The sequence below is a fragment of the Ranitomeya variabilis genome, chromosome 2 (genome assembly GCF_051348905.1).
Source record: "Ranitomeya variabilis isolate aRanVar5 chromosome 2, aRanVar5.hap1, whole genome shotgun sequence".
Taxonomy (NCBI): Eukaryota; Metazoa; Chordata; class Amphibia; order Anura; family Dendrobatidae; genus Ranitomeya; species Ranitomeya variabilis.
Genome location: NC_135233.1, coordinates 437,291,384 through 437,306,140, shown reverse-complemented (window position 1 = coordinate 437,306,140; position 14,757 = coordinate 437,291,384). Strand labels below are relative to the sequence as shown.

The 14,757-nt window shown below is 38.6% G+C and overlaps 1 protein-coding gene across 8 annotated transcripts in view; it reads left to right on the top strand.

The window, feature by feature from the left end:
• The window catches only part of LRRC4C (leucine rich repeat containing 4C), a 1,072,649-nt gene that overhangs the window by 316,788 nt on the left and 741,104 nt on the right, over positions 1-14,757 (top strand). For 5 of the 8 annotated variants that reach the window (XM_077287050.1, XM_077287057.1, XM_077287059.1 and 2 more), the window contains one exon: positions 1,965-2,050. The gene's annotated coding sequence lies outside the window, so the exon portion shown is untranslated. Of the gene's footprint in view, positions 1-1,632; positions 2,051-14,757 lie in introns of those variants that run through there. The other 3 variants (XM_077287051.1, XM_077287056.1, XM_077287053.1) reach the window with 2 other exon arrangements.

Genomic DNA, 14,757 nt, shown 5'->3' with positions numbered 1-14,757 from the left:
CTGTAAGGCGCATGTGCTGGCTCTACCTGCAGGTCGCTGGTGCTCTGAACATTCCTGGCGCATGCACGTTACTTTCCCAGCGCATGCGCATTACAGTACTTTACTTTGCCCTCGACAGGGCAGAGAGGAGTGTTCTTGTGCAGGAGGGCGATGGTGGACACTTTGTGGATGATGTAGGACACGTCATCCACATGAAGCCAAGAAGGAGGACGGCTGTCACACGAAGAGAGAATATACCGGATCAAAGAGCACAGAGGTAATAAAAGGCAAAGGGTGCAATATTTTAAATAAAATGCAATTGCAAAAATTTACCTTTAGCACCAAATATATGCATTTAAGTGAAATAAAAAAAATTGTCTTCAAAAGTGGACAACCCCTTAACACCTTCATGACCCGGGGTATTTCTTTTTTTTAGTTTTTCGCTCCCCTCCTTCCCAGAGCCATAACTTTTTTATTATTTTGTCAATATGGCCATGTGAGGGCTTATTTTTTGCGGGACAAGTTGTACTTTTGAATTACACCATTGGTTTTCCATGTTGTGGACTAGAAAATGGGAAAAAAATTCCAAGTGCGGTGAAATTGCAAAAGAAGTGCAATCCCACACTGGGTTTTTGTTTGGCTTTTTTGCTAGGTTCACTAAATGCTACAACAGACCTGCCATTATGATTCTCCAGGTCATTATGAGTTCATAGACACCTAACATGTCTAAGTTCTTTTTTATCTAAGTGGTAAAAAAAATTCCAAAGTTTGCTTAAAAAAAAAAAATTGTGCCATTTTCCGATACCCATAGCGTCTCCATTTTCCACGATTTGGGGGTTGGGTGAGGGCTTATTTTTTGCGTGCTGAGCTGGCGTTTTTAATGATAGCATTTTGGTGCAGATACGTTCTTTTGATCGCCCGTTATTGCATTTTAATTCAATGTTGTGGCAACCAAAAAAGTAATTCTGGCGTTTCAATTTGTTTTCTCGCTACGCCGTTTAGCGATCAAGTTAACCCTTTTTTTATTGATAGATTGGGTGATTCTGAACCTGGCAATACCAAATATGTGTATATTTGATTTTTTTTATTGTTTTATTTTGAATGGGGTGAAATGGGGGTGATTTAAACTTTTATATATTTTTTTTTTCATATTTTTAAAAACATTTTTTTTACTTTTGGCATGCTTCAATAGCCTCCATGGGAGACTAGAAGCAGGCACAACTTGATCAGCTCAGCTACATAGGAGCGAAGCTCAAATCGCTCCTATGTAGTACAATTGCTGTATTGCTATGAGCACCGACCACAGGGTGGCGCTCACAGCAATCCGGCATCAACAACCATAGAGGTCTTCAATAGACCTCTGGTTGTCATGCCGATGCATCACTGACCCCCGATCACGTGACAGGGGTCAGTGATGCGCGCATTTCTGGCCCGATGGCCAGAACCGGTAGTTAAATGCTACTATCAATGTTTAATAGCGGGATTTAACTAGTTAATAACGGCAAATGATTCACGATTCCACCCGCTGCTATTGTGCGCACATGTCAGTTGTTCAAAACAGCTGACAAATCCCAGCTTTGATGCGGGCTCACCGCCGGAGCCTGCATCAAAGCAGGGGATCTGACCTCGTACGTACTATCCTGTCCGGGGTCAGAAAGGGGTTAAAGAGTTAAAGAGCCCAATCCCAGCCATGGATTACATGCTTGAGACCAACCTTACCTTATTATGATTTTCAGTAAGGACTCCATACTAGCAAAACCTTCAACAGTCCACATAACAACCGCTGGGCGGCCATATATAGAGAAACACATATATCATAACCATCTCCTGACAGAGTATCAATTTTTTTATTATTTTTTTTTACAAAGCTGATAATCCCCCAGAACTTATCTCAGGATATGTAGAGCCATGTAGTAAGGTGAACTTTATAAAAGAGTCTTTCTGTCACTACGGCTAACAGAGATTTTTTCTCTTATGTTTTTTAGGTCCTTCGAGATTACATTGTGCCTGGGACTCCGTCAGCCAAAGAAGAAGGCAGAAACAGGTGGGAGGTGTTCACTTAAATGCAGAGGTACAAAGCATGACTCTTTGTCGAAATAATTGTCTCGAGCCCTTAGACAATTACCATGTATGCTAATTGGAAAAAGATTAATTCATCGAGCTTCGCAAGAGCTAAGAGAGACATCTGTTATCTCAGAAGTTTTCTCTTACCCCCCCCCACACCTCCTCACAAACTGTAAATATAAAAAAAAGGTTAATCGTGTCCTAAAATGGAAATCTAAAAAATCATATCGGAACATTTATAATTGAAATTTCAAATTTCATTTCCAGAAAAAAAAAAATACAAAAAAGATATTTACTTACATGTAGAAAAGTTCCATCATAACATCAGCTAAAAGTGCGAAACAAAGGACTAATTATTCTATAATTATGTCTCAGTCACGGATGGAAGAATATATATTGTTTCAGCCCATAATATATATTATTATCCTCCTATCATACTGGGGAATTAAAAATATTTTTTTTTCTGTCTGAAATGACTTGATAATAGCTTTAAAGTAAAGGGAATGAGATAATCATGGTGAAAATAGATAATTAAAGGGATTAACACTCGAGCTGCTGGAGAAATCCAGGTGTTGGTTTCTATGGTTTTATGATATTTTTTTTCCTATTTTTTGTTTGCAATTTATTTGTGTTTAGTTTTTTATGTTTTATGACTGATTATAGCTGAAACATTCTGTGCAGTTATGAGCTTTAAAGGGGTCGTCTAGCCAATTTTTATTTCTAATAGGTAGTCAAGCATAGTCAAATAATTAATAGTCATTTATAGATTTCCCGTTAACTTTGCCTAACAGGAGACCTGGGCAGCGCTAGATTGCTTGGTCACTGCCAGTAATTGGCACCGCAGTCTCATGTATGGAGACCAATGGGGTGAGGAATCAGTGGGTGGGTATTATATTATTATTATTAATGTTATTATAATACATTATATAATAATAACAAATAGCTCAAGCCCACCGGAGAAACAATTATTATTATTATTATTATTATTATTATTATTATTAAATTTTGTTGACTGGATGTTAAATGGGGTTTTGTTTTTTTATATTTTTTAATTGCACATTATGGTATAAATAATAATAATAATAATAATAATAATAATAATAATAATAGATTATGTATACCATAATGAGTAATTAAAAAAAACCTTTTAATACTAAAGCCAGACAACCAAATTTCACAATTATTATTACAAATATGCACGCTAGAGAGAACTGCCGAGACCCCAACTAAAAGATAGAGCAGAAAGACCATGCAAAGGCCAACCCTTGCTCTCTCAGATTCAACACAATAACGTGTTACACAGTTATCCCCCAGATTTCCACACTGATAACAGCCAATCATGGGGTTAAAAAGCCATCTGTGATGTCTGGTGTCTCTGATGCAAGAAAACGTTATCAAGGTATGAAATCCCCTTTAAGGTACCTTAAGATTGCTCAATGGCAACTGACCTGCTGCATCAGATAAGGATTGGCTTCTCCTGTACCTCATGGTCTCTGCTATGGCTGGTAAATGTATTTCATGAGTTTTTATCAATTTATTATCTATAATCTATCATCTATAATCTATCTATTATCTATCTAATATCTATTATCTATCTATTTATCTATTATCTATCTATCTATCTATCTATCTATTATCTATCTATTATCTATCTATGTATCTATTATCTATCTATCAATTATCTATCTATTATCTATCCATCAATTATCTATCTATTATCTATCATCTATTATTGCCATGATCCAGGACGGGGTTTGTTTCTAATTATTTTCTCCCCGGTCTGGTCATGCGGGGGTTAACCTTATCTGCCTCCTTTCGGGTGTTGTGTGGCTATTTCAGTCTGCTGTGGCCTGCAGACCAATGTCAGTGATAGTTCATGCTTCCAGGCTAGAGCAGCTGACCCCTTATATCATGTGTTGTCCTCTGCCCGTGTACTCTGTTCCTGTGACTTCCCTTTCCTGCCACACAGCTTTGTCTTAGTGTTCCCTCCTTGTTCTTGGACCTCTTGGTATATGACTCGGCTTGTCTTCTGACAGGTTTTACTGTCTCTCGTCTCAGTTATATCTGCTTCCATCTGGCTCTGATTTTGGCTTGTATTTCACCACATGTATTGCTGTGACCTCTGGTACTTCTTGTCCTGACAGTTTCTGACTCGGCTCGTCTGACCACTTTTTCGCCACTTGGGAGTGCTTTTGCTGCTATCATCTATCTACCTATCTATCTATCTATCTATCTATCTATCTATCTATCTATCTATCTATTATCTAACTATCTATTAGTGATCTATCCATCATCTATCTATTATCTATCATATATCTATCATATATCTATTATCTATCTATCTATCTATCTATCTATCTATCTATCTATCCATCTCTGTGTCTTTACGTAGAAAAATAGATCATCACCGTTAACAAATAAGGATGCAGGGCTTCCCTGGTGTGTACCAAACCATCCAGATAAAAAAAGAAAACCTGTAGGCAGCGTACTAAAAGAACATGCAAAAGTTGATTTTTTTATTTTATAAGCTTCCTGTGGCGACATGTCGGTTGCAATATGTGAACCTTTTTCAAGCAGGAAAAGTGGATTAGAGAACACAGTGTCACATCTGGCGGAGTAATAGAGGACCTGTCTACATACAGGATTTTTTTGCAGTCTGTTACCATGGTTAAACTTAACTCTGCCTAGGAGCTGGATACATAACACGGTAGATACATATCAGCACTGAAAAACAATTCTGATGAACTCTGGAGTAAATCCTTGCAACTAAAAATGCATGAATATGCCTGCTATCTTTATTGTTTAGCTTTCCTTGCCTCTTCTTCCCTGTTTGTTGTGATGTAGGATGCAATCTGCAGCGACAGACCGGCTCTGACACAAGCAGTTAAAGAATATTTTACAATTTTGCAAACAATCCTCTGGTAATTACCATCTAAGGCGGATTAAAGTCAGCTTTCTCGCTAACAAACATAAAGCGCCTTCTTATTTCCATCACGATCAGTTTGTAGGATCTGATATGATTCCCGCCTCCCTAATGTGCGTGTATATGGGGGATGGTGGGGACTGTGCGATGCGGGGACACATTACAGGACCGTCCGCAGTCCGGTGAGCACACAACTCTACAATGCACCTTTGTTGGTGTTAAGATTCCCTTTGATGTTCAGAAGACAACTCTCTCGAATAAGATTTCTTCCCCAGGCGGTACAATCTTGCAGATATAACTGCTTTACAATCCTTTAGAATTTATCAGATGCTCTATTCGCATCCAGAACATTTCGTTTTATAAGCAAAAAAAAAAAAAGAATAAAAAAGGACAGAAATAACATCTTTAGTGACATCAGCATTAAGCAAACAGATAAGGATCTGTGTACATCACACAAGGGTGGAGGTTTATATTGGGAGAATTCTGACATGCACAGGTGCGTCCTTACTTTTTTCCCTTGTCTCAACATATCCCGAGATGAGCAGGGCAGAATAACCAGCGTTGACATTTTTTTTTAGAATTTCTTGGTGCTCTGCCGGGAGACGTTTATGCAAATGTTTCTATCTACTGTATGCTGTATACCAGTGGTAGTAATGGGAATTGCAATGTTCCAAGGCTTTTGCTACAATGTTATGATATGGTATTGCTTTGGATTGGGATATATTTATGCTATATGTGTGGCCGACCAGTGGTAGATATGTGAATTGCAGACTGTCAAGCATTTTGCCAGCATGTTTTGATATGGCATTGAATTAGAATGGGAGATGCTTATGCTATATTTGCTTATATACATGGCAATCCAGTGGTGATGATGTAAATTTCAGCCTGTTAACCATTTTGCTAGCATGATATGAGATTGAATTTTGTGTTATTTATGCTATATGTGTCTGTGTTACCACCCAGTGGTAGTAATGGGAATAGCAGGTTACAATGTGGAATTTAATTGGTTGTTTTTTATGCTATATATGTCAATATGTGTCCACCCAGTGGTAGTGATAGCAGTTCAATGATATAATATGATATTTAATTTTGTGTTGCTAATGCTACACGTGTCAATGTTTGACCACCTAGTGGTAGAAATGGGAATTTCATGTAATGGAATGGTATTGAAGTGGTTATTTTTTTATACTACATGTGTCAATGTTTGACAACCCAGTGGTAGAAATGGGAATTTGATGTAATGGAATGGTATTGAATTGGTTATTTTTTATGCTATATGTGTCAATGTTTGGCCACCCAGTGGTAGTAATAGGAATTGCATGTTAGAGAGTGGTATTGAATTGGTTATTTTTTATGCTCTGTGTCAATGTTTGGCCACCCAGTGGTAGTAATGGGAATTGCAGGTTACGATACAGCATTGGATTTACTATTTTTTATGCTCTATGTGCCACCCACTGATAGCGATGGAAACTGCTGCTTGTCAATAGTTTTTCTAGCTTGAAATGACATAGTATTTATTTTGTGGGAAATTTGCATCAAATTCAAGAAAGGGAAAAATTTAAGGTGAACACTGTATATTACGGTAAAGGTATAAGATGGTCAATAATAACAGTTAAAACACATGGATCACTAGGCATTTTTCTTTGGTGTTTATTCCTATGTAATTAAAAAGAAGTTCTGTGAACAATACGGCCCTGTAGAAGGCCAAGTAGACAGTCGTTTGGCCTCCTTCAGCCGAATAAGGCCTAGAGCACATAATCCAAATGTGTTTCCTTTATAAATACTTTGTGTTTTGTTCTTAAGGTAATAAGAAAAATATTTTGTCAGGTTCTTTTTATTATTACTTAATATTTTCTTAAGAATTTTTCAGTGTTTTTTCAATCTTTTTAAATAAGACCTTTTACCAAAGTTTTCATGTTCAAGTAAACTCACAATATAATAGACACTGCAGACCAGAATACATTTATTTATTTTTTTTTTAAAATTTTGCTTCTGTTTCAGAAATATTAGTGATTAAAACATTTGGCACATAAACAGTTAATTAAAAGAAAGTACAAATGGGCATTACCAGAGAGATTTCACTGAGGGCGTGAGATGTACACGCCCCCAGTTAAATCTCACTGGTAAGGCCCATTTGTATTTTCTTTTAATTTTCTTTTAATTATTCTTTTCTGATGCTGACTGATCATAAGCAGGCAGCAACACAAAATAGCATTGACAAACAGCCTGCTCTCCTCACTGCAGTGTGATGACATTTACTGGAGCACAGCAGACCGGAGTGTGACTAACTGACAGCTTTCAGTTCTCATCTATGGCAGTCAGTGTGGGAGGATGGGCAGTACTGCAGAAGTTGAGACTAAATGCACTTTGAAAAGCAGAAAAGCAGGAGCAAATAAGGTTCCACTGAAACTCCTGAATAAAAATAAAGACACCCCCCCACTTCTTATAGAGATTAAAAGACCCACTATCCACTTCCTGTAGAAATGAAAAAACCCAGCCTTTTCTCTTGTAAATTAGCAATGATGTGCACTTCCTGTAAAAAGACAAAGCCCCGCCCAAACTTTTCATAGAGACAAAGACCCCCGCCACTTCCTGTAAATACGCAAAGCCCCACCCATATTTTCTGTAAAAAGACACTCATATGGAAAAAAGGAAATCCGGCTCCAAGGCACTCTCCTATATCCGATTTTTGTATGTCTTATAGCCTATTTCTATTTTAAATGAATACTATTAAAGTTAAGTGATTTTATGTTTTGGAGCTGGATTCCCTTTTTTCCACATGTGCATCTCTAGACGTCTGGCAGAGACGCGAATCCGTGCTCATGATTTCCAGGACTCATAAGGAAATTCATCTAAAGGGTGAGCTTAATATACCTTTTTTATGAAAAGAGACACTCATACCTTCTGTAAAGAGATAAAGACCCTGACACTTCCTGTAATGAGATAAAGACCCCCGCCACTTCCTGTAAAGAAGCGAAGCCCCACGCACCTTTTCTGTAAAGAGACACCCACACTTTCTGTAAAGAGATAAAGACCCTGACACTTCCTGTATAAATATAAAGCCTCCCACCACTTGTAAAGTGATGAAGACCCCCAACACGTCCTGTAAAGGCTCATTGCCCCATGCACATTTTCTGTAAAGAGACACCCACACTTTCTATAAAGAGATAAAGACCAGCGACACTTCCTGTAGAGAGACAAAGACCGCCAGCACTTCCTGTAAAGAGATAAAGACCCCCACCACTTCCTGTAAAAATAAAAAGACTCCCGCCACTTCCTATAAAGAGATAAAGACCCTGACACTTCCTGTATAAATATAAAGCCTCCTGCCACTTTTAAAGTGATGAAGACCCCCAACACATCCTGTGAAGGCTCATTGCCCCATGCACATTTTCTGTAAAGAGACATCCACACTTTCTATAAAGAGATTAAGACCAGCGACACTTCCTGTAGAGAGACAAAGACCTCCAGCACTTCCTGTAAAGAGATAAAGACCCCCACCACTTCCTGTAAAAATAAAAAGACTCCCGCCACTTCCTATAACGAGATAAAGACTCCTGCAACTTCCTGTAAAGAGATAAAGACCCTAGACACTTCCTGTAAAAATATAAAGACTCCTGTCACTTCCTGTAAAGAGATAAAGACCCCGACACTTCCTGTAAAAATATAAAGACTCCTGTCACTTCCTGTAAAGAGATAAAGACCCCGACACTTCCTGTAAAAATATAAAGACTCCTGTCACTTCCTGTAAAGAGATAAAGACCCCGACACTTCCTGTAAAAATATAAAAACTCCTGCCACTTCCTTTAAAGAGATAAAGACTCCTGCAACTTCCTGTAAAGATATAAAGACACCCGACACTTCCCATAAAAATATAAAAACTCCTGCCACTTCCTTTAAAGAGATAAAGACTCCTGCAACTTCATGTAAAGAGATAAAGACCCCAGACACTTTCTGTAAAAATATAAAGACTACTGCCACCTCTTGTAAAGAGATAGACTCCCGCAACTTCCTGTAAAGAGATAAAGACTCCCGACACTTCCTGTAAAAATATAAAGACTACTGCCATCTCCTGTAAAGAGATAAAGACCCTGGGCCCTGACACTTCTTGTAAAGAGATAAAGACCACCAACACTTCCTGCAAAAATATAAAGACTCCCGCCATTTCCTGTAAAGACTCAAAGCCCCAACCACATTTTCTGTAAGGAGACACCCACAGTTTCTGCAGAGACAAACACCCCCCCAAAAAAGAGAAAAAGACCTGTCCTGAACTCCTATAAAGAAACAAAGACCTGTCCTGACTTCCTATAAAGAGACAAAGACCCGCTCAGCTTCCGTCTGTGTGTTTTTGTTGCTACAGACGGATTCCAGATGACAACAGACGAGAACAACATAATTTATACATAAACTGATTTCTATTTGTTTTATTCATCACATCTATGAAATGAGATCAGTAATAGGTACAACCATACATGCAAATGAGTCACTTAAATATAAAATTAGGGGGACACAACACTGATATACTGTACATTCAATATGCTAAATGGCAGGGATTCTGGCAATCGCATCCCCACCAATCAACATTTGATGGCCAACAATCTTAAGATGCTTAGAATCCCTTTAATCGACTGTCTAAGATTATTACTTTCACCTACCCTGGAGATAAACTTCAGACTTTAATCTTTCCAATTAAACCACAAATTATTAAATCTCTTCATAACAAACAGAGCCCATTGCTGTGATTTACCATCTGTAAGAGGCTGAAGGTCACAGAACATTCTCCTCACCTTGCATGACCCGTCTTTCTCCGCTCTGTTATCTAATTCTTTATATTATGCTTCGTCGCATATGGAGTAGCGGCGGATGGTGGGACTTCTTCCCTTCTGCCCACGCCTGCAAGGCTGTTGGTTTTGAACAGGATTTTACACTTCAGCAGCTGAGCTGTTGCTTTTATGTCCATCGAGCACAATTGGGGATCTGATGCAAAGTGCACTGGAAACTGAACCAGGGAATTATCAAGGAAGACTGTTGATGGGAAGACTGTAGAAAGACCTTGATAAATGCATACGTTCCCTGTGTCATGGGCCAGTCTGCCTCATAATATCTACAAACGATTGCTCTTTTATTTCATTTTTTATCGGCAGAAGAATTTACGATATCAAGTATCACTTTCAACAGACAGATAAAACTCTAGTGGTGGCAATAAACGCGTGGAGAATTACTAGGTCTTCACACACATAAAAGTAGAGCGTTTTGTTTTTCTTTATTATTAGAGATTATCGTATGCATTGGACTCTTTAAAGATAGAGATAAAATGACAGAGGGATCCAAAGCAAAATCAAATCTTGGTATGATGATCCCAAAAACTCTGATCATCTGGCATCCACGGAGCTCATCAATCATCATTCTAACATGCAACACTATTTAAGCAATGTGTAAGAACCAGCCCAAAATACTTTGGCCAAAATCTTGGGCTCCTTGAGGATAGGCTTTGAAAAAAGGTTTGATGTTTTTGAAACCAACTCCAAACTCGATAGATTATCTTTTTTTTAGTTGACTGTTGCCCAGTGTTGGGGTTTTTGAGCAAGGAAGGGACCCTGATATCGAAAGTTGACAATACTTGCTTTGATAGTTCCTAAAAACGTTCTTCCATTTGCTTCTACAGATGTCATAGCATGCTACGGTAGTATTGTGGCACACCTACAAAAACTGCAAAGCAAACCCACGCATGCACTTCCCATTGATTCATCCGAACTATGCAATATAACAAATAAACCTCTCTTATAGTGCCAGGAGAACATTTATGGTTCATCAAGCTTTTGCTTTACTTTTGTTACATCTGTGCCAGTGTGTCCACACTTATTTTTTCTCAAATTTTGTTAACGACTCTCAATTTTTCACAATGCAATTTCAATATATGATAACAAAAGCAAAATTCAGATCTAGAGGCAACAACTGGGTGGTCACATATACTTGTAGCATAAACGTCTCCCAACAGATTATTTGGGAGTCATATTTTTTTTCCAAAGCTGATCGTCTCATGCCATTCATGTCGGGATATGTGGAACGAACAAGAGTGAAGGTACGAAAGCACGCGTCTATATTTGTGTCTCTACAATGGTGCATCTAATTATGTGAGGCTGCATGGGCATAAGTAAATGAAGCTTCTCTGCTATCTGTATAGTTTTGCAACTTAAAGAAAAGCAAAATGATGGACCATGTATATGGCATGCGAGCATATTCAAGCCCTGTGCAATGTATAGATTTCTAATTGGTCAAAGTGGTGAAATGGGTCATATTGGTCATAGATGTTGAAAAAATTAGTCCGAATTGATGCCTCGGTGTAGTCTCGGTGTAGAGATGATTCATAATGAACTTCCTACAAAATTTGGATTTACCAGAATCCAAATTTTTCACCATTCAGTTTGCATGAATGTCAGCAAAATGGCGACTGACTGTCATATCTCTGGATTCTAAGGGCACCTCCCTGCTGCCTTGGATCCTCTAATCACTTCTTCTTTCTTCTCACTTTTATCTTCTTTTGTTTCAAAGACTCCAGTGCTGCTGTTCTTCATTAGGCTGCATGCCATCACATATCATCGACATTAGTGATGTGCTTAGTGTCCCACATAATGTTTGTGTGGCACAATGAAGTATGGCAGTGCCGGGGACCGGAAAACAGACAACAGAGATTATTTCTTGGCCGAATTTCAGCAAATGTGCCTGAATCAAATTTTGGAAGACATGCTCCATATCTCTTTGTTTTGCCTAATCTACACATTCAAGGACGATACTTTCTATTGGACATCAAGCCAATATCTGAATTACTGAGCACTCTTCCTATTTGGCCTTCTGAATGGGAATATAATAATTTATAGTTATAAATTGTAGTAATTTGTTCTCATAAATCTATGCATTTTGTAAATGGTTCTTCTAGACCAATGGTGGCTAAGTAGTAGTTGTAGACCAACCAGTAGTCTTCTCAATCAACTAGTAGACCAGATGTCACGACTCTGTCTTGTCAGGTGACCCAGGTCCAGGGGCTCTTTCCCTGTCCCTAACACTAGGAGGTGCCCTAACTCCCTCTGTTCCCTGGGTTACTTCTGAAGGTGAAGACGCCGAGGCCAGGTACTTTGTCTTAGCTCCTGAATCTGTCCTCCATCTGTACCCTTCCACCACCCAGGGAAAAGGGGAATAGCAGTGCACTGCAATACACCAACCAGATGAGCAAGGCAACACAGACAAGGTAATGGAAAATACAAAACATACAAATATACTCACACATACAACAGAGGAATGCACCGGGGAGTGGAGGATGGGGTAAATCCAAAGTAGGAGAAGAAAGGGAATTATCACACACTCAAAACCAAGCAAGACTCACTGATAAATCCACTAAACACCTTCTCATATAACCACCAACTCCTATCCTCTTAGCCATGAAGCATAAGCTTCTCTGACAATGAGTGCTAGCCAAGGCCCAGATTATATAGAGGATAGGAGTGGCAAACCATGCTCAGGTGAGAGCCCTAGCCCCCAGAGTTCTCAACATGGCCTATTAAGCCCTGCACTGCCAAAATAAATTTACACTGTTTAATAAGAAGGTGAAGTGCTTCTGTTCAGTGCAGAGGTAAGAGCCATCAGACTCTGCGATCTTCTTGCTCCTCTCTGTTGCAGTAACCCCATGGCACCAGACACCTGGTAAATTGGAGGATCCCAACATTGGGTCACAAATATGTTTTAATGTTGTTATTAGTTTAATATGTTTCTCTCATACTCACACAGAGCGATATAATCTAGGACAGGTAAAAGAAGATCAGTATACTTCATGTGTAAAGACCGTATTTCTATATACTCAAGGTGTCTTGAAGCTGATTCATGGACACAAAAATGGTAGATTGTAAAATTATGGTGTCACAGAGCCACCACTAGAGGGTACTTAGGAGTTAATTGTAGAAAGTGTCTGCAGGAACCTCCTGAGCTCCCTCTAGTGGTGACTGCAGGTTGTCAAACTTTATCATTTATCTCTATGCTTATTCAGGGAAAAGTGGAGTTTCCGTATAATAAAAATGGATATCCAACTGCCATAAGGATAAATTATATAGAGCTGTAAAGAGTTTTTAACATATTAATGTAAAGTGGGCAGTGATTTTAAAATATCTGAATCTCCAGACGGATAATTACCAGTGGAATGGACTTAGGTGAACAGGCAAGTACAAAACTGTCCACTTTAATTTTACCAGGTTTTAAATGAACAGCATGAACTTGTTTTGCCAGCAGCTGTATTTGGACAGATTGGTAGTCAAAGCATTGAAGTGGCAGATGAAGTTTAATATAGATAAATGTAAAATTATGCATTCTAGTAGTAAAATCTACCTGCAACATACACATTTAATGGTCTGCGTGAATCCTTTATGTAGAAATATTTAAGAGTAATTGCAGAGAATTGACTCTGGAAGGCACATAATGTCAATCATGGACTCAGATGAGATGATGTATGGGCATTTCTAGAATGATTTAGACTAGAGTTTACAGGTACAAATTTGCTAAGCTGTAAGATATGCAATGGGGGATCATGGGGTGAATGAGCTGTATTCTGGGTCTGGCACCACTCTACAATTTGGATCACCCCTACACCGTCAGCCTCATACTCTTCCATGGAGCTGATCTGTAACGACCAGAAGAAAATGTCCATGTTTTTCTTATCCTATACAAAAAATTTACCAAGGTATAGACTTATATCATCCATACTTAGTGTAAAAATACTGATCAATTTCAATCAAAACGATCATTTTTGGGGATAAAATTCTCAATGCTTAGGCATTTAAGCCAACAGATGACACCCTGTCAATACTTGGATTGAAGACAGCCATGTTTCAACTTTTTTAATAATCCATAAAAAATAGTTTCCTCTGAACGTTTTTCTAGAAAAAACGTTCTTCCTTCACACACTGATCATGAATGTAGACATGAGAAAATCGATTCTAAACAAATCAGATTTGGGACAATTTTGCTCCAAAAATTTGGATTCTAATCGATTAAAATTTTAGGGGAATCAAATAGGGTAAATCCACTAACATTTTGGCAGGATGGCTTCCATTTTGCTCCATTGTTATGGCCAAGAAAGGGATAAAAACCAATAAATTCCCTCTGCATCCATGCCCCACTGTTGCGGTTCACTGTCTGGTCCTCTGTTTTGTTCTTCTTTAGTTTCTTCCTCCCGATGGGTCTTCAGACAGTTGGCACCATTGACTAAGTCCGATGTGGTCAATGGAGGGTGTTACTTACAACATAACTGCATTATCATCAATGACAGATGTAGTGTGCCAAGTGGAGCCTCGTCAGAGGCAGAAAACAAAGGGGAAGGAGGAGCTGATCGGAGGACTGGGAGGGGAAGTGTAATGGCGAGACAGGTTGGGGAGGGCCAAGAAAAGTTAAGTATAAGAGTTTATTCTTTCTTAATACCCTTCCTAGTAGTTTAGATTTGCACCAAACTTGTTCGACCCAAGTCAAACCTTTTCATCCCCTCTTTCCAAATTTTACAAATCTATGCTTTTTGAGATTTGCTTGAGTTTGCATGTAGATAAAAAAAAATTGTAAAAGCCAATACAATGCAAAACATTATGGCTTCATCGACATAATGTTTCTTCAGCAGTTCAACCATCAACCTGCTTCCATCTGTATGGCCACAATTAAGGTGTAGCCAGACCTACCAAATTCATAAAAAAAAAAAGAGATCTGAAAAATCCGGTGAAATATCCATTCGATTTATGCAATAGAGACCATAAAGCATC